At 37.1% G+C, this 25025-nt stretch overlaps 1 long non-coding RNA gene across 5 annotated transcripts in view; it reads right to left on the reverse strand.

Annotated features, from left to right (window-relative positions):
• LOC114673797 (uncharacterized) overlaps window positions 1-25025 on the reverse strand; it is a 94811-nt gene that overhangs the window by 45673 nt on the left and 24113 nt on the right. For 2 of the 5 annotated variants that reach the window (XR_013408293.1, XR_003724605.2), the window contains 3 exons: window positions 24824-24948; window positions 6930-7054; window positions 362-3557 (listed from right to left, as the gene is read on the reverse strand). This is a non-coding gene — a long non-coding RNA (uncharacterized LOC114673797). Of the gene's footprint in view, window positions 1-361; window positions 3558-6929; window positions 7055-24823; window positions 24949-25025 lie in introns of those variants that run through there. The other 3 variants (XR_013408296.1, XR_013408295.1, XR_013408294.1) reach the window with 3 other exon arrangements.

The following is a 25025-nucleotide window of genomic DNA, read 5'->3' on the forward strand; positions in this document are numbered from 1 at the left end:
ATAAGGGAGACAAAGGGAAAAGAAAATGGAATAAATAATGATCAAGACTTTCCTGAAATTGATAGAAAGAAAGTTAATCTGAAGATCTAGGAGCTCAACAAACTTTAAGTATAATAAACACAAAAGATGTTCACCTAGGTACATCATAACCAAACCCATGAAAGCCAGAGACAAACAGATAATCTTGAAAGCAACAAGAGAAACTTGACTCATGAGATAGAAGAGTACATTACATTTTGTTAAATTTTATTGTGTATGTTTAATGAATTTATAAAATTTTGATGACTTTGCTTTTGAAAAAACGAATGGCAGAAGGCAATGGAATGACATTCTCAAATGCTGAAAGCAAAAATAGTTTATATCCAACAAAACTATCCAATACTGATAAAATTAATTTATTTACTTAATCTTATTGAGCCAGTTATTGCTATAAGCATATATAGAAGAGTGCTTCCACTTTCCCCCAAAATGTTCCATTTTCTTGAGATTTATATCCTTTTGAGGATGCAATCAATCAAGCAAACGTATGACAGGTACTGAGAAGTGTTATGAATCTGTTTAAAAAGCATTCTGGTAGATTTTAGCTGCTCTTTCCACCAAAAAAATATGGTAATTATGGGATAATAGGTATGTTCATTTGCTTCACTGTATCAAACCTTTTACTTTCTCTTACGTATACCATGATGTCATGTTTGATACCTTAAAAGCATATGTTAAAATTTATTTTTAAAGAAATGAATTTCAGGAAGGCAAAAAATACCAATAGGCTAGCATGGCTAAAGCTCAGGAAGGATGAGGGAAAATGGAGGGGAAGGGGACTGAAGAATTGGTTAAAAAAATCACCCTGGGGCCTTGCATGTTCTGGAGGGACTCTGGTTTCTGCAGTGATTGCATTGAGAGCAGAAGAGTTACACAGTCTCATTTCAACATGAACATTTCTTAAAATCATCAGTTAATCATAGTATGGTACATTCAGGATACCATTTGCCTGTAATATTAACAAACAAAATAGTATATAAATGCATAACATTATAAGATAATGGTAGGAAAAAATGTAAATCAACTTATATTAGTGTTTACTGCTTAGAATGAAGGTAAGAAAGGAGAGTGGTGAAAGATATATGAAGAAGGTTTCAAATATATTTGTAATATTTTAATATCTTAAAATCAGATAAAAAGTGACAAATTATTGGCATTAATTATTGAATAATGGTGGTCTCCATTTTCTCTGAAGTGTTTCATACACAGAATTGTTTATGAAATAGGGAATATAGGCCTAAACAAAAGTTTCTTACAGGGGCCTTGACATAGTTTGGATTCGTGTCCCCACCCAAATCTCAGGTGGTAATCTCCAGTGTTGGAGGTAGGGCCTGGTGATAGATGATTGGATCATGGAGACGTATCCTTCACGAATGGCTTGGCACCATCCCCTCAGTCCTGTTCTTATAGTAAGTGAGTGAGTTATCACAAGATCTGGTTGTTTAAAAGTGTGTAGCACCGTCTCCTGCCTCTTCCTCCTGCTCCAGCCACATAAGATGCGCCTGCTTCCCTTTCACCTTCCACCATGGGTATAAGTCTCCTGAGTCCTCCCCAGAAGCAGAAGCTGCTATGCTTCCTTAACAGCCTGCAGAAACGTGAGCCAAGTCAACCTCTTTTCTACATAAATGAACCAGTCTCAGGTATTTCTTTATAGCAATGTGAGAGAACAAATGTTATCGTAATTATTCAACTGCAATACTTTATGATTTATTGGTCTTTTTTATTGACAATCCAGGTAAAGAGCAGACTGAATCAAAGTTAGAAAATAGCACCTACCAAAGTCAGGTTGTGTAATAGATTTGTTACGTTTGTCTGCCTCTTATCTCATAGGCACCTATTAGGTTGAAATTACCATTCTTAGTTTATGAAAATGATAAAATAATTGGCCGTCCACACTGTCTGACTTAGTAGAAGGATTGCCGTGGTTGAGTGTTTCCTCCTTCCTGAGAGCTGGTTTCCTCTTCATTTGAAAGCACATTGTTCTGTATCAAACAAATGTGGGGGGAAGTCCTATTAAACTTAAAAGTGACTCTAAGAAGCTGAAATTTATATTATGGACAACATGAAAATCCAAGCTTGTTCTAGTATTATCAAATCTCTTTTTTTTTTTTTTTTTTTTTGAGACGGAGTCTCGCTCTGTCGCCCAGGCTGGAGTGCAGTGGCCGGATCTCAGCTCACTGCAAGCTCCGCCTCCCAGGTTCACACCATTCTCCTGCCTCAGCCTCCCGAGTAGCTGGGACTACAGGCGCCTGCCACCTCGCCCGGCTAGTTTTTTGTATTTTTTAGTAGAGACGGGGTTTCATCATGTTAGCCAGGATGGTCTCGATCTCCTGACCTCGTGATCCACCCGTCTCGGCCTCCCAAAGTGCTGGGATTACAGGCTTGAGCCACCGCGCCCGGCTATCAAATCTCTTTATAGATGAAGTGCACTAGATTTACAGTTTGCCTTTCAAACATATAAAAAATGTTTATAAACGCATTAAGTCGGTGCAAAATATAAGATTAACTTTTGTTGGCCAAATATTTCATAAATCCGGATCAAACTGCTTATCCAAACTGTTGATGTTATATTTATTCTCATGAATTCTTTGAGACAAAGACCAAAGTTTCAGAGGCTTTCAGACACAAGAGGAAAAGAAGCAGTAAAAGGTCACCGGAGGCCAGAAAGAGAGAGACTAAAAACAGTTTGCTAAAGAAGAAGTTCATTTAAACACAGTCATTTGAAAACAGACACAACAGGAAACAATCTATATTATCTTTTATTTGCTCAATCTTTTTGGTTTTACTGCTGCCAATTCCACCCCTGCAGTTCAGACCTGGCAGCAGAATCTTTCCTGCTTTCCAGCAGCTTTTCACGAGCTGATAAGGAACCAAACTCAAAGGAAAAAAAAAAAGAGAGCGAGTGAGGGGGAGAGAGAGAGAGAGAGAGAAAGGAATAGACTAAAATCTCTGACTTGGCCTTTTTTCTCTATGTGTATCTTATTTCTTGCAGCTTCACCCTGAACATGGTAAGGTTCGACAACGGAAATTTGAGCCTGACTTAGAAATGCCTCTGTCTGTGACTACCGTAAACCTTCGCCTTAATGGTTTTATTCATCCGTATAAAGTCCTCAGCAGTATTGTGTATATCTTGAAAACATAATGACTGTTAGTCAATTCATTCTCATGTCCCTCTGAAGGTGAAATCCTTTGATATGTAGAGCTGCAGAACTGTGTAGTTGCACCAGGAGAAATAGCATTCCAACTATGATCTTACATAGTGCAGTCATTTATTTAAGTAAAGCCATCTGTCATATTTTGGGTGGAAAATTACATAGTCAAGATGGATTTTTTTTTGAAAAAAACATACTGTTGCCATGCTTTGGTTGACAGGGGTTTATTCTTCAAATTGAAACAGTAATTCTTACTCATCTTCAATGTTATTTTTGTAAAATAAATCCCAATGAACTGCTGCGTTTTAAATACCTCATTGTGATTCACACCAGTGACATTCAGGGCATCTTCCTGAAGCATCAGTTCTGGAATAGATTGATCAATATGTCAATTTGGATCGAGTTCTTTATTGCAGTTGTTTCAAAATTAAAGAACTGTCTTTTCCAAAGTCATTAGTTTGCCAAGTGAGTTGAAGTAATGGCTCTCCGCCATCCTTTCTAACCTTAGTTTGTTGAAAATGTTTTCTAATGACATTCCCTGAACATTTTCCAAAACAAGTTGTCCAAGGTTTTCTTCATGTCCCTAATATGTTTCCCTGTGATAGATTTGGGTCCTTTGTTCTGCACTTCAATTTCTCCTTCAGCTAAAATTTATCTTCCCATTAGCAAGTTGTTACTTTATAGTCTGCTTTGTGGGTGATAAACCCTACAAGAGAACATTAGACTTTGAAAGACCCTTGGTTTCCCTCCAGAGCTTTTCTGAGAGCAAAAGGGACATTTTGAATATTGACCATGACCAGCATGGGGCATTGTCTTCTAAACACCCTGAATGGCATAGACAGTTTCAAATACTCCAAAAAGAGAGAGAGAAAAAACAAATGAATTAAATTTTATGCATATGTTTATTTTCCAAGGTAGAATTAGGATTCAACCGTTTCTAGGACTGTGGGTTAAATTTTAGGGCATGGGTTTCTGAGGAAGTTGATAAGACCCAGAGTATTTGGCATCAACAGATGATGTAAGTAGCCTACAGATAAATCTGGGGAGAGTTTAATAACAAAGCATATTTTCCTAAGAGATTGTTCACTTTTTAAATGTTTATCTCAACAGTTTAAAATCAGGTAAAATTTTCATGTCATTTAAAGTGATTTTTAAATGCAGCATCATCTTATCTTGGTGAAATATATTCTGAGGATTCAATTGTCTAAATACTCCAAGAACAACTAGGATTTTAAATCTCATGCTGCAGTTAGGCGTTGTTGTTCTCCCCTGTAGCTCTAAGGTTAGTTACATGTCAGCTTCTCTTATTTGAACCAACTTTTGGAGTAATGCTCTCCTAAAAGCAAAACTTACCTCCAGGACCATAGGCATTAAGAATCAACAAAGCATCAAAAAACTATATGTGTGATCTTATTTTTATAGTGTTATGTCATTTGTCTTCTTTAATATGCTTCTTGTTTATCTGATCCCTTTAATTCTTGTTCAAAATCTAATAAAGTTTGATCTCAACCACACAAAAGAACTCATGTAGAAATTAAAACAATTCAGTGAGCAAAAGTATTTGATAGAAATTGATATAAATGAAACCAATTTTAATTAGGTACTTGAATCCATCACTCTTATTGTTATACAAAGTATATAGAAAAAATAAGTGAAGGCACGTTTTATTGAATTTTCCTTTTGTTTTGTTTTTATTTTCTTAATATATTTTTTGGTTCTTGTTCTGGCTTCTTGTGTTGTTCTCTAAATGTATTCGTTTTTTAATCTTTGTTAATTTCTAGCCAATGTCTCTTAAGCTTTGTAGTTTCCACTGAGTATACTCCTGCCTCACAAACACAAACACCATTTTATCCCCTTTTTGATGTTAATACAGATTAACATAAAGTTTAGAAATGATGAAGTACATACTCATTGGCCCAAAGATAATGCAATACTTTTCTATTACCCATACTTCTTGAACTAAGAATATTTAACTAGTTTATTGTGCCCATGGGGCTTGTGCTGTATTATTAACCACACCATCACAATTCAGTGTCACAGTTTTTGAAGACCAACTCCATTTCTTCAAATTTATTACTGGGATTGATTTCCTACGAGTCTTGTTTCATCAGATATGAGGGTTTTCGTTTGTTTGTTTGTTTGTTTAACTCGTCAAGGGTTTTATTCCTTTGGACATTTTGAATGAAGACGATATTCACTGAGGGCATTAGAGGGTCTTAAGTTGTAGGAAAATCTAACCAGTCGCCCTGTAGAATAATTAGCCTTCCATCTGGTTTGGCACAGAAAAGCATGAGCCCACATAGGGGAAGGGAAGAAACTTCGGGCACTTCAGGTATATTGTGATAGTTATTTTTGCAGTTTGTATTTTTTCCAGTGCAAGGGAAAACAAAAATCTTTCTTTCATTTATGTATTGTCTAAAATTGTGTCATTATTGTTTCATTTGTGTATTGTCTAAAAGTGTATCATCATTGATGAGATAGGTGTGCCATATTTTATATTAATTGTTTTAATTGGTTGCACTAAACCTGCTGGGAGAACTGAAGTATAGAGTTAAGGTGATGATTGTCTCTGATAAAACTTAAGTCATTGGATTAGTAGGCTAAGTCAGAAGTGCAAATGCTTAATCAATAAAGAGGAAAAGTCTGGTAAAAAGGTCATAAACACTAGCATGAAACTCACAGATACTCTTATTCCAAAGGTTTTGAGCAGAAGTTATCTACTTCGTACTGCCATTGGCCTGTTTGAAGATCTTGGCATTTCCTGGCAGATTTACTGGATCATCTTACTAACCTGTACAACTTCAGTTAAAGATCTTTGTTAAAATAGAGCTTTCTAGTTCCGCTAAGATTCCTTCTATTTGTTCAAAAGTTCGGAGTGACTAGGTGAGTGAAGTTTCTGAAGAACAGCAAACCCTAGAATAATTCAAGAATAACTATTCCGGCCGGGAGCAATGGCTCACGCCTATAATCCCAGCACTTTGGGGTGCCAAGGCAGGCAGATCACCTGAGGTCAGGAGTTCAAGACCAGCCTGGCCAACATGGTGAAACCCCATCTCTACTAAAAATACAAAAATTAGCTGGGTGTGGTGGCAGGTGCCTGTAATCCCAGCTACTCGGGAGGCTGAGGCAGAAGAATAGCTTGAACCTGGGAGGCAGAGGTTGCAGTGAGCCGAGATCGTGCCATTGCACTCTAGCCTGGGGGACAAGAGTGAGACTTCGTCTCAAAATAATAATAATAATAACTATTCCAGTTAACTATGTTCCCATTTGACTGGATAGAAAAGTTGCAATGTCCCAGACAGGAAAGACAAACTTCATGTATGTGTGTGTGTGTGTGTGTGTGTGTGTGTATGTATGTGTATGTATTTATTTATAGCTCTGTGGATGCTGTGACTTTTTTGAAAGGAAAATGATTCAAACCATCCACAAAGTATGCATACTATTTTTAGTACATATTTATAGTCCACAAAAAGAACCAATTGTATGAAATCTATTTGTAGATAGATGCTCAGAGATTCCTTAAGGGCAGGGTTCCTGTTCATCTCACTTTTATTATTTTCCCATAAGTGTATTAGTTACAGGGCTGGGCGCTGTGGCTCTCACCTGTAATCCCAGCACTTTGGGAGGCCGAGGTGGGTGGATCATTTGAGGTCAGGATTTCAAGACCAGCCTGGCCAATATGGTAAAAACCTGCCTTCACTAAAAGCACATAAATTAGCTGGGCGTGGTGGTGCGCACCTGTAATCCCAGCTGCTCAGGAGGCTGAGCCAGGAGAATTGCTTGAACCCGGGAGGCGCAGGTTGCAGTGAGCAGAGATCACACCGCTGCACTCCACTCCAGCCTGGGCGACAGAGCAAGACTTCCTTTCAAAAAAAAAAAAAAAAAAAAATTATATTAGCTACAGAGAAGGCAAGAATTACCCATCCTCTGCTATTCAAAAAATGTTTTCCCACCCATGTTTATTTAATATTACAGCCAATTTACCACTACTGTGATGGTTTCCTTCATGGAGGATTTTGGCTAGTAAATTTGAGAGGTTTTTCGTTTGTTTTTTTCTGGTGCTACCTAATAACCATTATGGTTGGTGCCAAGTCTTGTCTTCATGGATCTTATAGCTCAATTATTCCAGGGCTTTTCCTAAGAATTCACAAAGCCACATTTTTGTGCCCAAAACAGAAGATGTTAATTTCTCCATGGAAATGTTGATAAATTTTTTGTTATTATTGGTCTGTAAAAAGTCAAAGCAGACTGTTTAGTGGAGCAAACTACTGTAACATTTCTATAGTCTTTCTAAGGTATACATAATGTATTTTAATGATATTTTCATAGTATCTGCTCTGCAGTATGCTACCTTGTATTGTACCTTTTATTGTGAGTCTTAATTTAACAACAGCAATTACTGAAGATAGAAAAAAATACTTCACATTTGTTTTTCATTTTTAAAGAGTGTCTGCGAAGGTTAAAAGACCTCTTTATTTCTATGCTATCTCGAATAATGCATTATTCTAAAAATGTACTGTCGTTACTATATATATTTACCCTGTTAGTAATCTGACATGCCCTAGAATGGACCACATTTGCCATTTGAACGTTTTTGGCTTCCGTTTTTGTTTTCGTTTTTGTTTTTGTTTTTGTTTTTGTTTTTTTTTGGAACTTACAAGAGACTAGATATTGCATACCATCCTCGTATCCTTTTTTATTTTTAAGCTTAGAACCATGAACAAAAAACGTCCAGGCAGGATATGGTGTAAGAGCATTCCAGAAAACAGTTCATTGCCATTCCCAGAACACGCATGAACTAAAAACCAGTATTCTATACTGGATAAATGTTATAAAGTTGCTCCTTTAAGGGTGTTATGCAACTGGATGGTCTTAAGAAGAATACAACACCAATTCATAAGAAGTTAATCAACTAGTAGAAAACTGTTGGTGTTTTCCTTTAGCAATAGATATTCACTCTATGTAGTAACATGAGATTTAATGATCCTTATACAAGATCTGAAGGTGGTGTGACTAATTTATTTGAGATCTATAATTGCTCTGAGGCTGAGTCTCAGCCTTGGCCTGCTGTTGAACATAGCCTAAATGTTTATACACATACGGAAAGAAAGATGTATGATTGTATTAGTTTCCTAGGGCTGTGGCAACAAACTACCACAAACAGAGGCTTAAGACAAAGACATTTATTCTCTCATGGTTCTAGGGTCTAGAAGTCCAAAATCGTGTTAGCCAAGCTGGTTCTTTCCAGTGGTTCTGACCGAGTATTCCACACCTGTCACCTGGCTTTCGGTGGTTGCTTTCAGTCCTTGGCATGCCTTGGCTTATAGCTGCATCACTGCAATCTCCTCCTTCATTTGCACATGGCGTTCCCCTCTCTGCATCACTGCATATCCTCTCCTCTTTTTATAAGGAGTCAGTTATCAGATTTAGGGTGGACCCAAATCCAATATAACCTCAACTTAACTAATTACATATGCAATGACCCTATTTCCAAATAAGGTGACATCCTGAAGTTCTGGGTGGATATGAATTTTGGAGGGACACTACAATAATGACCACCAGGAACTATCAATGACCCTGCTATAATTAAACTACCTATGTTTACAAATTCTTTTGTCCATAGAGATACTGGGACCATAGCTTATTCTTTGATAATTTCTTGATTCATAAATGGTGTAGGCATTTAGAAGTCTAGTTTTACTTTAGATATGTGTGAGAAAATTTATAAGAACTTCTAAAATAATCTCTCTGCAATATGCTTTATCTGAAAGTTCCATTTGTAATGTAGCTTCTATCTATTAAATCTATAGAAATTATGTCATGGTAGAGAAATAAGTATTTGTCTAAAAAGGATCCTGAAAAAAGTTACAGATTGAGATTTGGGAAAGAACTTAACAATTGGTAGAAATTTCTATTACTTGAGTAGCTTTAGTAAATAAAGCAAATAAAGTTCATTTGACCTCAAGCTTTTTAAAGCTGATAATTTACCATCAAGCTCAACTTTTTTTTAGTTCCCGCCCCCCCTCCTCCCCCAACACACACACAATGTACCACAGCCAGTCATTTTTACTTCAGGACAGTTTCTCTCTTTCACCTTCTCTCTCTTTTTATTCTTTAATTACAAGTCAATTAGTCTTCCTTCTTATTTTTCAAGTATCTTTAAAACTTTGCTCTGATGGGCAGTCCTAGTGGGCTTAATGGTAGATATTTTCAGTCATGCAGATAATAAATCTGTAATGTTGTCCATTTATACTTTATTATTGGGAGTAAAGAAAGAATAGGATGTATTGGAATACTAACGCCTTCCTCCTGGTGACAACTTTGGCAGACTTTGTCAGGTTGTCCTTTTACATTTTACCCAAAATTGAACTTTGATTCTTCCCCTGGCTCTTCTGTTTGCAATATGTACACAGGTACTTTATGGAGGGAAGCTTTTGGTTCTTTCATCAAAAAGGACTTAGTTTGTATTGATTTCTAGTCCATTAACTTTTTAAGGCTCTCAGGAAACATCTACCACCTATCAGATATTTTCTAATTGGTAATTGTACATTTCAATTTTTAACTGTCTCTTAATTCAAATTTGAGCCCATTTATAAAGAGAGTTAGTGTCCCTTTATTTTAGCTCTTGGTCTATTCCAAAATACTGTTTGAAAGCTGTCTAGAATTTATTTGAATTTTTACTTAGTTTATAATTTGAATCTTTGTCCAATTTTCTTTTAAAAGGAGGCTTCTGAAATTTTTTTAATGTTTCAAATTATTATTTTTCTTGCCTTCTCATGGCAATTATTTTTACACACCTGAGTCATTTAAATATTTTTCTCAGCTTTTAAATAGTTTTTCGCACCTGAGGGAAAGACAATTAAATAAAGTAGTTTAGGTTTGTGTCCATGTGTGCTCAATGATTAGCTCCTACTTAAAAGTGAGAATATGCAGTATTTGGTTGTCTGATCCTCTGTTAATTTGCTTAGGATTATGGCCTCCAGCTTTATTTATTTCACTGCAAAGGATATGATTTCATTCTTTTTTATGGCTGCATACTGTTTCATGGTGTATATGTGCCACATTTTCTTTATCTAGTCCACTTCTATGTGTTTGCTATTGTGAATAGTGTGGTGATGAAGATACAAGTGCATTTTTGTTATGATTATCTGTTTTCCTTTGGTTATATGCCAAGGATTGGGATTCCTGGGTCGAATGGTAGCTGTGTTTTTGAGAAATCTCAAAACTGCCTTCCACGTGGCTAAACTAATTTACATTCCCACCAACAGTGTATAAGCATCTTCTTCTCTCCCAAGACTTGTCAGCATCTGTTGTTTTTTTGACATTTCAATCATGGCCATTCTGACTGATATGAGATTGTGTCTCATTGTGGTTTTGATTTGCATTTCTCTGATGATCAGTGATGATGTGCATTTTTCATGTGTGTTGCCAGCCTTCATGTGTTTTCTTTTGAGAATTGTCTGTTTATGTCCTTTGCCCATTTTTTTTTCCAGTGGAGTTATTTGATTTTAGCTTGTTGATTTGTTTAAGTTCTTTATGGATTCTGGATATTAGACCTTTGTCAGATGCATAATTTGTGAATGTTTTCTCCCATTCTGTGGATTTCGGATTGTTCATAGTTTCTTTTGCTCTGTAGAAGCTTTTTAGTTTAACTAGACACCACTTGTCAAGTATTGTTTTTGTTGCAATTGTTTTTGGGAACTTACTCAAATATTATTTGCCAAGACTGACGTCAAATTTCCCAGGTTTCCTAGGTTTTCTTTTCAGATTTTTATAGTTTGAGGTCTTACATTTAAATCTTTAATCCATCTTGAGTTAATTTTTGTATATGGCAAAATGTAGGGGTCAGTATCATTCTTCTGCATATGAATGGCCAGTTATCCCAGCACCATTCATTGAATAGGGAGTCCTTTCCTCATTGCTTGTTTTCATTGGTCTTGTTGGAGAGCAGATGGTTGAAGGTTTGTGGTTTTATTTCTGAGTTTTCTGTTCCATTGGTCTGTCTGCCTCATTCTCCCTTGCTGTACTCCAATATGTAGACAGAGATCATTTAAAAAATGCAAATCTTGTTACACCATTTCTTATATACTCTGCTCATAAAACTTTTTTAAAATTACCACTATGAGCTGATGACAATGTCAGTGATAAAATACTCTTCTCCCCAAAAGTATTGTGTTGATCTTATTTCTAAACAATTACAACAATTACTGTTGAGTTTTAATATATTTGTAAGCTTCAAATTAGCACAATTTTGTTGCTTATTCTTTAGTAGACATTGTATTCTACATGTAAGTCAAGTGGGAAAATTCCCTGGATGTACTAATTTCCCCCTATATACATGAACTCTCCTGCTTGGATCTCTTTGAAGAATGAGTTTGTAACAGTTTGGATTTCTTCATGCTATCTTGGGTACAATTTCTGTTTCTACCGTCTGTGGTACTACTACACTATCCTGCATTTCAACAGTAGATGCGAGATAAACTCACGGAATAGTGATTATAGAGATGAAACAATGTGGCTTTACTTTAATTCTGTCATACTGTGTGACCACTTGGAGTTGTATTTATTATTTATTTATTTATTTATTTTTATTATACTTTAAGTTCTAGGGTACATGTGCACAATGTGCAGGTCTGTTACATATGTATACATGTGCCTTGTTGGTGTACTGCACCCATTAACTCATCATTTATATTAGGTATGTCTCCTAATGCTATCCCTCCCCTCTACCCCCTCCCCACAATAGGACCAAGTGTTTGATGCTCCCCTTCCTGTGTCCAAGTGATCTCATTGTTCAATTCCCACCTATGAGTAAGAACATGCGGTATTTGGTTTTCTGTTCTTGCGATAATTTGCTGAGAATGATGGTTTCTACCTGCATCCATGTCCCTACAAAGGACACGAACTCATCCTTTTTTATGGCAGCATAGTATTCCATGTTGTATATGTGCCACATTTTCTTAATCCAGTCTGTCACTGATGGACATTTGGGTTGATTCCAAGTCTTTGCTATTGTGAATAGTGCCGCAATAAACATACGTGTGCATGTGTCTTTATAGCAGCATGACTTATAATCCTTCGGGTATATCCCCAGTAATGGAATGGCTGAGTCAAATGGTATTTCTAGTTCTAGATCCTTGAGGAATCGCCACACTGTTTTCCACAATGATTGAACTAGTTTACAATCCCACCAACAGTGTAAAAGTGTTCTTATTTCTCCACATCCTTTCCAGCACCTGTTGTTTCCTGATTTTTTAACCATTTCTTGTTTTTGTCAGGTTTGTCAAAGATCAGATGGTTGTAGATGTATGGTATTATTTCTAAGGGCTCTGTTCTGTTCCATTGCTCTGTATCTCTGTTTTGGTACCAGTACCATGCTGTTTTGGTCACTGTAGTCTTGTAGTATAGTTTTTTTTTTTTAATTTATTTATTATTATTATACTTTAAGTTCTAGGGTACATGTGCATAACGTGCAGGTTTGTTACATATGTATACTTGTGCCATGTTGGTGTGCTGCACCCATCAACTCGTCAGCACCCATTAACTCGTCATTTACATCAGGTATAACTCCCAATGCAATCCCTCCCCCTTCCCCCCTCCCCATGATAGGCCCCGGTGTGTGATGTTCCCCTTCCCGAGTCCAAGTGATCTCATTGTTCAGTTCCCACCTATGAGTGAGAACATGCGGTGTTTGGTTTTCTGTTCTTGTGATAGTTTGCTAAGAATGATGGTTTCCAGCTGCATCCATGTCCCTACAAAGGACGCAAACTCATCCTTTTTTATGGCTGCATAGTATTCCATGGTGTATATGTGCCACATTTTCTTAATCCAATCTGTCACTGATGGACATTTGGGTTGATTCCAAGTCTTTGCTATTGTGAATAGTGCCGCAATAAACATGCGTGTGCATGTGTCTTTATAGCAGCATAATTTATAATCCTTTGGGTATATACCCAGTAATGGGATGGCTGGGTCATATGGTACATCTAGTTCTAGATCCTTGAGGAATCGCCATACTGTTTTCCATAATGGTTGAACTAGTTTACAATCCCACCAACAGTGTAAAAGTGTTCCTATTTCTTGCATCCCAGGGATGAAGCCCACTTGATCATGGTGGATAAGCTTTTTGATGTGTTGCTGAATCCGGTTTGCCACTATTTTATTGAGGATTTTTGCATCGATGTTCATCAGGGATATTGGTCTAAAATTCTCTTTTTCTGTTGTGTCTCTGCCAGGCTTTGGTATCAGGATGATGTTGGCCTCATAAAATGAGTTAGGGAGGATTCCCTCTTTTTCTATTGATTGGAATAGTTTCAGAAGGAATGGTACCAGCTCCTCCTTGTACCTCTGGTAGAATTCAGCTGTGAATCCATCTGGTCCTGGACTTTTTTTGGTTGGTAGGCTATTAATTATTGCCTCAATTTCAGAGCCTGCTATTGGTCTATTCAGGGATTCAACTTCTTCCTGGTTTAGTCTTGGAAGAGTGTAAGTGTCCAGGAAATTATCCATTTCTTCTAGATTTTCCAGTTTATTTGCGTAGAGGTGTTTATAGTATTCTCTGATGGTAGTTTGTATTTCTGTGGGGTCGGTGGTGATATCCCCTTTATCATTTTTTATTGCATCGATTTGATTCTTCTCTCTTTTCTTCTTTATTAGTCTTGCTAGCGGTCTTTGAATTTTGTTGATCTTTTCAAAAAACCAACTCCTGGATTCATTGATTTTTTGGAGGGTTTTTTGTGTCTCTATCTCCTTCAGTTCTGCTCTGATCTTAGTTATTTCTTGCCTTCTGCTAGCTTTCGAATGTGTTTGCTCTTGCTTCTCTAGTTCTTTTAATTGTGATGTTAGAGTGTCAATTTTAGATCTTTCCTGCTTTCTCTTGTGGGCATTTAGTGCTATAAATTTCCCTCTACACACTGCTTTAAATGTGTCCCAGAGATTCTGGTATGTTGTATCTTTGTTCTCATTGGTTTCAAAGAACATCTTTATTTCTGCCTTCATTTCGTTATGTACCCCGTAGTCATTCAGGAGCAGGTTGTTCAGTTTCCATGTAGTTGAGTGGTTTTGATTGAGTTTCTTAGTCCTGAGTTCTAGTTTGATTGCACTGTGGTCTGAGAGACAGTTTGTTATAATTTCTGTTCTTGTACATTTGCTGAGGAGTGCTTTACTTCCAATTACGTGGTCGATTTTGGAGTAAGTACAATGTGGTGCTGAGAAGAATGTATATTCTGTTGATTTGGGGTGGAGAGTTCTATAGATGTCTATTAGGTCTGCTTGCTGCAGAGATGAGTTCAATTCCTGGATATCCTTGTTAACTTTCTGTCTCGTTGATCTGTCTAATGTTGACAGTGGAGTGTTGAAGTCTCCCATTATTATTGTATGGGAGTCTAAGTCTCTTTGTAAGTCTCTAAGGACTTGCTTTATGAATCTGGGTGCTCCTGTATTGGGTGCATATATATTTAGGATAGTTAGCTCTTCCTGTTGAATTGATCCCTTTACCATTATGTAATGGCCTTCTTTGTCTCTTTTGATCTTTGATGGTTTAAAGTCTGTTTTATCAGAGACTAGTATTGCAACCCCTGCTTTTTTTTGTTCTCCATTTGCTTGGTAAATCTTCCTCCATCCCTTTATTTTGAGCCTATGTATGTCTCTGCATGTGAGATGGGTCTCCTGAATACAGCAGACTGATGGGTCTTGACTCTTTATCCAGTTTGCCAGTCTGTGTCTTTTAATTGGAGCATTTAGTCCATTTACATTTAAGGTTAAGATTGTTATGTGTGAACTTGATCCTGCCATTATGATATTAACTGGTTATTTTGCTCGTTAGTTGATGCAGTTTCTTCCTAGCCTCGATGGTCTTGACATTTTGGCATGTTTTTGCAATGGCTGGTACCGGTTGTTCTTTTCCATGTTTAGTGCTTCCTTCAGGGTCTCTTGTAAGGCAGGCCTAGTGGTGACAAAATCTCTAAGCATTTGCTTATCTGTAAAGGATTTTATTTCTCCTTCACTTATGAAACTTAGTTTGGCTGGATATGAAATTCTGGGTTGAAAATTCTTTTCTTTAAGAATGTTGAATATTGGCCCCCACTCTCTTCTGGCTTGTAGAGTTTCTGCAGAGAGATCTGCTGTTAGTCTGATGGGCTTCCCTTTGTGGGTAACCCGACCTTTCTCTCTGGCTGCCCTTAAGATTTTTTCCTTCATTTCAACTTTGGTGAATCTGGCAATTATGTGTCTTGGAGTTGCTCTTCTCGAGGAGTATCTTTGTGGCGTTCTCTGTATTTCCTGGATTTGAATGTTGGCCTGCCCTACTAGGTCGGAGAAGTTCTCCTGGATGATATCCTGAAGAGTGTTTTCCAACTTGGTTCCATCTTCCCCCTCACTTTCAGGCACCCCAATCAGATGTAGATTTGGTCTTTTTACATAATCCCACACTTCTTGCAGGCTTTGTTCATTTCTTTTTCTTCTTTTTTCTTTTGGTTTCTCTTCTCGCTTCATTTCATTCAATTGATCCTCAATTGCTGATACTCTTTCTTCCAGTTGATCGAGTCGGTTACTGAAGCTTGTGCATTTGTCACGTATTTCTCCTGTCATGGTTTTCATCTCTTTCATTTCGTTTATGACCTTCTCTGCATTAATTACTCTAGCCATCAATTCTTCCACTTTTTTTTCAAGATTTTTAGTTTCTTTGCGCTGGGTACGTAATTCCTCCTTTAGCTCTGAGAAGTTTGATGGACTGAAGCCTTCTTCTCTCATCTCGTCAAAGTCATTCTCTGTCCAGCTTTGATCCGTTGCTGGCGATGAGCTGCGCTCCTTTGCCGGGGGAGATGCGCTCTTATTTTTTGAATTTCCAGCTTTTCTGCCCTGCTTTTTCCCCATCTTTGTGGTTTTATCTGCCTCTGGTCTTTGATGATGATGGTGATGTACTGATGGGGTTTTGGTGTAGGTGTCCTTCCTGTTTGATAGTTTTCCTTCTACCAGTCAGGACCCTCAGCTGTAGGTCTGTTGGAGATTGCTTGAGGTCCACTCCAGACCCTGTTTGCCTGGGTATCAGAAGCAGAGGCTCAGTTGAAAATGCAGAAATCACCGGTCTTCTGTGTCACTCGCGCTGGGAGTTGGAGACTGGAGCTGTTCCTATTCGGCCATCTTGCTCCGCCTCCCGCCTTGTAGTATAGTTTGAAGTCAGGTAGCGTGATGCCTCCAGCTTTGTTCTTTTGGCTTAGGATTGTCTTGGCAATGCGGGCTCTTTTTTGGTTCCATATGAACTTTAAAGCAGTTTTTTCCAATTCTGTGAAGAAACTCATTGGTAGCTTGATGGGGATGGCATTGAATCTATAAATTACTTTGGGCAGTATGGCCATTTTCACGATGTTGATTCTTCCTATCCATGAGCATGGTATGTTCTTTCATTTGTTTGTGTCCTCTTTTATTTCACTGAGCAGTGGTTTGTAGTTCTCCTTGAAGAGGTCCTTTACATCCCTTGTAAGTTGGATTCCTAGGTATTTTATTCTCTTTGAAGCTATTGTGAATGGGAGTTCATTCATGATTTGGCTCTGTGTGTCTGTTACTGGTGTATACGAATGCTTGTGATTTTTGCACATTGATTTTGTATCCTGAGACTTTGCTGAAGTTTCTTATCAGCTTAAGGAGATTTTGGGCTGAGACAATGGGGTTTTCTAAATATACAATCATGTCATCTGCAAACAGGGACAATTTGACTTCTTTTCCTAACTGAATACTCTTGATTTCTTTCTCTTGCCTGATTGCCCTAGCCAGAACTTCCAACACAGTATTAGGGTGGGAGTTACCAGATTTTCCAGGTGTTGTGTGTCTCAGTTTCCCTTGGCTAGGAAAAGGAATTCCCTTCCCCCTTGCTCTTCCCAGGTGAGGCTATACCTCACCCTGCTTCAGCTCTTGCTGTTTGGGCTGCACCCACTGACCAGCACTGACTGACATGCGCCAGTGAGATGAACCCGGTACTAACTCAGTTGAAAATGCAGAAATCACCCGTCCTCTGAGTCACTCACACTGGGAGCTGGAGGCTGAAGCTGTTCCTATTTGGCCATCTCGGGCGCGCCCCCCAATACCCCCCCACCCCGCTTTCTTTTTTTGAGACGGAGTTTCACTCCGTCACCCAGACTGGAGTGCAGCAGTGGGATCTCGGCTCACTGGAAGCTCTGCCTCCTGGGTTCGCGCCATTCTCCTGCCCCAGCCTCCTGAGTAGCTGGGAGTACAGGCGCCCGCCACCACGCTCTGCTAATTTTTCGTTGTAGTTTTAATAGAGATGTGGTTTCAACTTTTAGCCAGGATGGTCTCAATCTCCTGACCTCATGATCTGCCCGCCTTGGCCTCCCAAAGTTCTGGTATTACAGGCGTGAGCTACTGCACCCTGCTGGGAGTTTTTTTGTTTTGTTTTGTTTTTTTGTTTGTTTGTTTTTAAAGATCTACCGTGTGTTAAATACATTAGGTATGCCAATAGACATGGAAATTATTATCATTCTCACTGAAGAATCTACTAGGTGTTACCTAGAGATTCTAGACTTTGGCTTGATACCTTGACAGGATGTGACTTTTTGGTTGTCTTCCTTAGTGAGAAGGTGCTAGAGTGAAACTGACAAAAGCATGTGTTCACCAGATGCTCAACTAATCAAATATATTCAGCTTTCTGCATTGTAGACACATGGTAAGACTGCACCTTCCCACCCTCTTTAAAGCTAGATATGGCAGTGTGATTTGCTTTGGCCAGCAAATGTGAGCAAAGGTGATGTATGTCATTTTCAGGTGGAAGCTGAAAGCATCAGTTTTTCCTGCTACATTGTCTTGCAACTTCTGCAGTGAATGTTCATGCATGCACCAAGGTGCAGTGGCCGTTAGCCTGAGCCACCGAGTTCCATAGTGTTGGAACACCATCCCCAAGCACCGGCCTCTTTTGCACATGTAGTATGAGCAGAAGCAAACTGTTAAGCTACTAATTTATTTTACCCTTGTTCATGCTACACAACCTAGCCTAACCTTATTGACATCTATCAATTGACATTTACCTTTGAAATTGCTGAAGCATCAAACCAATCTGAATCCTACAGCTTTGTAAGTAACCCCTTGTTATTCTACTATCTTGAGGTTGTAATGATTTTTCTCTTCCTTTGAATTGTGAAATTTAACCCACATGCATGTGTGTTTGTTTGAGAGAGAGAAAGCGTGTCATTGTGTCTAGGTCTAAATTTTCTTTTCTTTTTTGTTTGTTTGTTTGTTTATCTTCCTTAATAAATGGGTATTGCATGTCTGAAGACATACTTTCCCCTGCCCAGAAATTTAGGTTTCTGTTATTTCCATGAATGTTCTGTCCCTTACTATTCTTTCCTTCTGGAAGTCTTACAGACATTTCTATATCTGTATTTTTGGGAATGTGTTCTAAAAGAATAGTTTGGCAGAATTTTTATTTCACTAGACTTAAATGTTTTGGGTTTTCTAAATAGGAATTAAGACTTTTCAAATTATTTCTTTAAATGTTTTTAATTTTTAAAATGCTAGTAGTTTTATAAGTATATATTGATATGTATATATAGGTTGGTTATGTATACAATATATATACATAATGTGTGTGTGTGGTTTCTTGACTCTTACTGAAGGTATTATCTAATGTTACACGTTTTCGTTTGCTTCACATCTCAGTTTTGTTTTGTTAGTTTCATTCCATTTGTTCTTTTTTTAGCTTGTAAATTTCTCTCCTAGTGTCATCTTTCTCAATGTTTGGTTTCTGCAATGTTTACAAACAAAAGTAGCATATGCCCTCTTATCTTGGGATTGTTCCTGGGTCTCTGTTTTCATAATCATTTGTTTTGGATGTCAGTTTGTGATTCCCTTAGCTCTGTTGTTGATATGTCACCTGTTTTTTTACTTCCATATTTTCCCTAAATTCCTTAAAATTGCCATCAAGCATGGATACTTGCCTGATTGTTAGAGTTTTAAATATATAATTATTTTGTAATTTCAGTGGAGTGTCGGGGGAGACAAAAACACTGCATGTGCAATCAGCAAGCTGAATAAGATGTATATTCCCCTTTTTAACTTTAAAAGTGAAAAAAATAATAATGTCATATTCCATGTAGTGGTAAGATGTATTCATTTATATGTTTATTTCTCTCACCCTCAGCTTAATTTATTATCTTACATATGTCAGAAAATATTGTGATAACTTGATTTTCCCTAGTCCCCAGTAGCTATCTAGTTGTCTGTTACCTACTCATTTGTGATGCCTTATCAAGGATTAAATGCTCATGCCAAGTAGGGTCTTTTATGGCATCAATAAATCCAACAAATAACTAAAAATTATTAAAGGCTCACTATATACCACTACTGTGCTACTCATTTTCTCTTCTTTCTACTGGCCAGTATGTCTATTCTTGCTCTCGTAGCACATTCTTACTTATTATTAATTATTTTAAACAGCCACATTACTACTGCATTTTTTTCTTCATCCATATTATATATGACTCTTTCCTCAGTAGAGATTTATACATATATTCTTATGTATTATTCTGTTCTGAGTGTTTTATTTGAAGCTTTTTGCATCACAATTTAGATTTATTCTTAAAGGCTTCCAAGTCCTGACTTGTAGATTTTTAACTCTGATTTTTAACTTTGCTTACAGATGTGGGAAAACATATGATTGGTATACTTTTTTCTTGCTTTCTTCCTTTTATTTTATTTTTTGGTGTTTGGGGTTGGTGTAACTTTATTGATTTTAATTATGTATGTTATTTTCTCCCTACTCCATCTGGCAGAACTGAACTGTAAAATTGAAACCAGAAGGTTGCAAATCTCAGTTAGTTCATGAAATTTAATTGTCAGCGTTAGCTTTGTGACCAACCATTGTTATATGTGTTTTGTTATGGAGCCTCAAGAAGGCTTCAGAAACTTTGGCACAGCCCTTAGTCACAGTCAATCAATTATTCCACTTTGCAGGTGCTTGATTTTCTAGCATACAGCAATTGCACAGTGGGTTTGGAAGACGGGCAAACATGCCCATGAATATTTGGACATTTATTTTTCTTTTACTGTCACAGGCACATCTGTTAGATGGGAGTTTTGTTATATACCTCTCAAAGATTGCTCAAATACATTTTGAATTGTGTTACACATGACTTGTGGAGAATCCATTAGCAGATATAAACATCCCCTTTGTTTTGCACAGTAGACTTACTCTAATAATATCCTATCAATTTAATTATCTGAAACACTGAAAATTATATTTTAACTTTATGCTAAAATTGATTTGATGTTTGCTATATTCTGAAGGTCTTTTCTTATTTAAAAGTACTATTTTAAGTCGTATCAGGGATAAATACATTTTGAATAAAGTAGGCAAGAGAACTACATGCTTCACACCAGGACTTTGTCTTCATTACTAGATAAACCTTGGCTAGACAAATTATGTCCAACAGCATGATACCTCTGCATTCTCATGCTAATATTAGGTAATTGACTCATAATTTTGATGAGATTGATAGGTAACATTCCTTTCACCTTTCTGAAGAGTGGAAATCTGTGGGCTGTATTACAGCTTTGCAGGGAAAAAAACTAGCTTCTTCCATGTATGATTCATAGAGAAAATGACCTTCTTAAAGGTAAATTTATTGGTGAATGAATGAGTAAAAGGATTAATTTCTTTTACATTTTCACAGCTAACCATTGGCAATGCACAGATTGGACTTCATTTCTGTTGATAACCCATGGAACAGGCAATTATTCTTTGACTCCAACTAGCTGTCTTTGAGTTAGTAGTTGTTACTCACAGGGATCTGGGCTGTCAGGAAAACACAGTTCTGTCCTTGCATTCCTTCTAAGCCAGAAAATCCTAGAAACTTGTGTTTTATGGTAGTGACCAGAGCACTAAAATCAAAATTGTTTGAGAGGTAAAAGCCATTTCATGGAGGTGGAGAATAGCATGGTGTTCAAAGCATGGATCTGCAACTAGACGACTAGCGTTAGAGTCCAGCCCTGCCACTTCCCAACTGTGTGGTCTTGGGACATTGCTTAATCTTTCATTGCTTCCATTCCATCATCTGAAACAAAGGTTTCAAACACGAGTTTCCTCACAGCATAACTGAGAAAATTCAATGACCACTAGACACTAGATACTCTAGAATAGTATCTAGAATACAGACTCTATGGTTTCAATACAATCATTGTCTTTAGACTGACTCAAGGTATAACTTTTAAACGTGTCTGCCATGTTCCGCCTCGGCTTTGATTTGAATCTATGCTTTTCAGCTTTCTGAGAGCCATCCTTTTAGGAGCCTGAATGATCAGATGCTGCAGAGGGAGCCCTGATTGTGTCTAGTGAACCAGGAAAATTGCTCCCTGCAAAATCTGTAATTGACAGCCTTTCTAGTCAACCACTGTTGGATATATGAAAATGGAAGTTATAGACAGTTGGGACTGGAGCAGGCATGCCTAAGGAATGAGTTAGTCAAAGGGGAAAAGCTAGGATGTGAAGTATGAGAAGGAATATAGAGGGGAGAGGAGGCTGAAGGAGACTAAGAGGAGGCTTGAATGGCTTGTTTCCTAAAAGATCCAGGGCCTCTAGTGGCTCACATGTTTCCTAAAAGAGTGTTGTAATCATAGTCTTTTTTGTTTGTTTTAGCCAGCTTATATCAGTTCTGTTGTTTGTAACCAATTGCTGTCACCCTATTTTAGACAAAATATTTATGCAAAAATTACTAACAATCCAAGTCTAAGACATTCTTTTTTTTCATTTCAATTTTGTATCAAGCAAGTCATATTAGTGATGGTTCAATGCATTTTTTCATTACGTACCAACCTACTATTTTTATTGTGATGTTACACACAATAGTTATTTTTATAACACACATATTTATTAATGAGGTGAGGCTAAACTGTTCTAGAAATACCATTCTGACTGAGATGCAGCTGCTCACTTATCAGCATGTGCAACACTGCAAAACTATCTGATGAAAGAAATTAATATTTATTGAACCCTTACTATATCTGAGCAATGCTCTATTTGCTTTATTTATGTTGTCTTATTTTATTTTCACAGCAGTGCTGTCAGGTAAGTATTATTAATAGAGGGTGGATTGGAAGCCCAGAGAGGTTAAATAATTGGCCTGAAGTCATATAGCTAAAATATGTAAGACTAGGTCTATTTGACACTATTCTCTTTTTAATATACCTTGCAGTCAATCAGTCATTCACTGATATTTACTGAACACTTATTATATACGAAGAAGAGTGGTACTACGAGGATTGGACCAGTAGGGTCCAGGGAATTGTGAATCATATTAAGAATTTATCCAAATGTTGTCAGTCCCTCAAATATGGAAGAGAGAATATATATATTTATGTAGTTTTTAAAATTCTTTTTTGCAAAATTATTAAGGTCTAAATAACTGGAAAGTCTAATGATAATGATAAATATAAGCAACTGAAGATGCCTAAGAGTAATACTTAAATGTCAATTTTATGACCATGAAGCAATGTTTAAAATTGTAGCGTAATAAATTCAGGTTGGCACTCAGGATTTGCAGCTTTCTGTTAATAGAAGGTCCCTGTGATTAGGCAGAAAAGAGTAAGCTGCATGGCAAATTGAACAAATTGATAATGGTGAAAGATTCTGGAGCCTTATTATTAATCAGTTAGAAGTTGACTTATTTCTTTACCAAACACATAAAAATAAGATTAAAATAAAATGGATCATATAGCTTGTAGAGTATATTTATAATATTAATAATGCGGAGTTGCTATCTTTTTAAAGTGCATGTTTCTGAATTAAATCTAATTAATTATTCACTCGAGATGGTCACTACCTTCTCTGACAGTTCTTTGGTTAGATACACTCACCGATGCAAAAGTATTCCTCCTTCTTTGCAGTAATGCCCCTAATCAATCTAATTTAGAGCCATAAGTGCATCTAATTGAAATGGCCCCATATTGCCTTGGATTATTATTTCAAAAATAAACAGCTTATTTTCACACGATGACATATACGTACATACAACAGGAGTGTGCACACACACACACATTTGCTATGTCCTTTGCTTGGTGATGGGTCAGTGCATTTTCTTTCCATATCCCAGTCAAACAGATCTGAAATTCTACCCTAAGGACTGCTTTACAGAATTGCATGCATGTTTTATATAATTCTTCCACATAGAACTCACTATTATTCAAAACACAAATTTTACAAAAATTATAGTTATAATTCTTGAGTTTTGTGATATTGCAACAAAGGAATCATTTTTATTTCAGCGGATGTCAATAAAAACTGGAGCAACTGAAACATTACAACATGCAATTCTTTATGAAAATTGACACTGAGAGTAGACCACAAAACCCAACCAAGTAGAAAGTACTTGTGGACTAAGTATTCAAACAGGTGGGGTTATAAAATCAGTTTTAAATTCACCATGGGAAATTCTCAACTCTCTTTTATCTGAGTGTCAAATAGGCCCTCAGTGATTAAAGTGGAACTCAACACTGATCCCTTTTAACCATGAAATATACAAGTAATTAACACTACACTTCAGTTTCACACTAATGCCTGAAATTCAGGTCTTGGAAACTGCACTAAATGCTGGAGGATCAAAGTTTGATTTTAACTTTAATTATATTTGAGCCTGATAGCCCAAGCATTGGTAATTGATATGAAAGCCAACTTCATTACAAAGGCAGCAACCAGAGAATTCTTAACGTATATAGCAATGGAAAACAGGTTTCCTTGGCTTTATTTAGCAACACAATTTTGGTCTTTACTTTAAAGAAATAAAAGAACTGCATTTCCATCACTAGATTTTTGCTTGCGTTGGCCGATGCTGATTAGACATTCAGGGAGTTAAGTTGGGTCCTTGGAGTCACCTTTGTATTCAACAGGTCATAGAACTGCCTGTGCCATGCCAGGGGGAGATGCTGCCATTCTCTCAGCTTCTGTGAATCTTTTGTGTTTCTTGTACTATCGGCCCCTGGACCAGGATAGGAACCCAGAAACCCCTGGTTCTTCAGCAGCACCAACTCGATTTCTTCTTATGAGATCACCTTACATTACTAATCTCCATTAATATGGTTATTATGTGGCAAATATGTATTTGTGTAAGTATATGTTATCGGATTAAGTCATATATATATAAACATATATAAACATTTATTTAAACTTATTTACATTTATAAAATAAATAAGTTTATTTTAAACTTATTTAAATATGTATATGTATATATAGTCTGCTTATCTATCTATCTATCTATCTATCTATCTATCTATCTATCTACCAATCATCTTAATCTGGTGGGTGCAGTGGCTCACGGTGGTAACCCCAGCACTTTGGGAGGCTGAAGCAGGCAGATCACCTGAGGTCAGGAGTTTGAGACCAGTTGGTGAACACAGTGAAACTCACTGTCTACTAAAAAAGACAAAAAAAAAAAAAAAATTAGCCAAGCATGGAGGCACACACCTGTAATCCCAGCTACTTGGGAAGCTGAGGCACAAGAATCCCTTGAACGTGAGAGGTGGGGGTTACAGTGAGCCGAGATCTTGCCACTATATTCTAGCCTGGGGGACACAGCAAGACTCTGTCTTAAATAAATAAATAAATAAATAAATAAATAAATAAAGATATACTTACACGACTTATATACAGTAGTTCCCCCTTATTAGTGGAAGTTATGTGTCAAGCCCCTCAGTGGATGCCTGAATCCTCAGATAGTCTCGAACCCCATATATACTATGTGTTTTCCTATACATGCATACCTGTGATAAAATTTAATTTGTAAATTAGGCATAGTAAGAGATCAGCAACAGCAACTAAGAATAAAATATAACAATTA

This window comes from Macaca mulatta, chromosome 18 (genome assembly GCF_049350105.2).
Source record: "Macaca mulatta isolate MMU2019108-1 chromosome 18, T2T-MMU8v2.0, whole genome shotgun sequence".
NCBI classification, from domain to species: domain Eukaryota; kingdom Metazoa; phylum Chordata; class Mammalia; order Primates; family Cercopithecidae; genus Macaca; species Macaca mulatta.